Raw genomic sequence first — 1,254 nt, forward strand, 5'->3', positions numbered from 1 at the left:
AGAGAGGAGAGGGGAGGAGGCAAAGAGAGGAGAGGGGAGGAGACAAAGAGAGGAGAGTGGAGGAGGCAAAGAGAGGAGAGGGGAGGAGACAACGAGAGGAGGAGGCAAAGAGAGGATAGGAAAGGAGAAGAGAAGAGGCAGTTCTCTGGGTTGTGTCCCAAATAGCAACCTTCGAGATATGTAGGGCACTAAGTTTGACCAGGACGTATAGGACTCTGGTCAAATCTTGTGCACTATATAGGGAATATGATGCTATTTGGGACACACCCACGGACATAGATGCTTCTCTCAGCTCTGTTCTGCTGTGCTCCCCGCCCACCCTCCGCCCACCTCAACAGACTGTTCACTCCATATTAAGGGACTCAATTAAATATTCATTCTGCGCTGTATCCCAAATGGCACTCTATTCCCTATATAAAGTGCACAAGAACCCTATGGGCCCTGGTGAAACGTCGTTGACCATAGGGAATAGGGTGCCATTGGGGACTCAGCCTGCCAAACCATTGCTTATATAATAGAACGCAGGAGTGTGTTTCCAACCGGGACCCGCCTGAGTAAAACAACGAGCTACACCGACCCGCAGAGCAAACAGTTATCTACATGGAAACCTATGGGGTAAGTGATCCAAATGCCACCCTAATACCTATATAGTGCACTTGAACCCCTATGGATCCTGGTCGTAAAGTAGTACGCTACAGACACAGACCAACTCAGATCATATTCATACTGTACTGAAAATGCCACAAACCACCAGTAAGATAGAAAACGCTAGCAAGGACTACAGCTTAGATCTCTTAAGACTCTTTTTAATCTGGATCGATTACAGATTGACGCTATAAAGTAATGCGATTCAGTCTGTAAAGCTGAAGTGTTACAGATTGACGATATAAAGTAACGCGATTCAGTCTGTAAAGTTGAAGTGTTACAGATTGCTCTCTGTAAATGTAAAGGTAATTTAATGTTGAGACAATATAAGCAGTGTTGACCGTGAATGCAGTCTCCGCTGACTGCGGCTAGTCTCCTTTAACATTCAGTCACGCTGTAACGCTGAACTTGAGCAATACGGATTGAATAGAGCCCTTAGTGTCCAACACTGCTGTTGGTAATGAAATGATAAAAACTTCAGATGAGGAAAGGGAGCAGCATAATGTTCTCTTGCTTCCGTTTATTTGATTTGTGGATGACCTCTCCTCTCCTCTCCTCTCCTCTCCTCTCCTCTCCTGTCATCAACACGTGCAGGTCAAGACTAGAGAC

The sequence above is a fragment of the Salvelinus sp. IW2-2015 genome, unplaced genomic scaffold (genome assembly GCF_002910315.2).
Source record: "Salvelinus sp. IW2-2015 unplaced genomic scaffold, ASM291031v2 Un_scaffold4865, whole genome shotgun sequence".
NCBI classification, from domain to species: Eukaryota; Metazoa; Chordata; class Actinopteri; order Salmoniformes; family Salmonidae; genus Salvelinus; species Salvelinus sp. IW2-2015.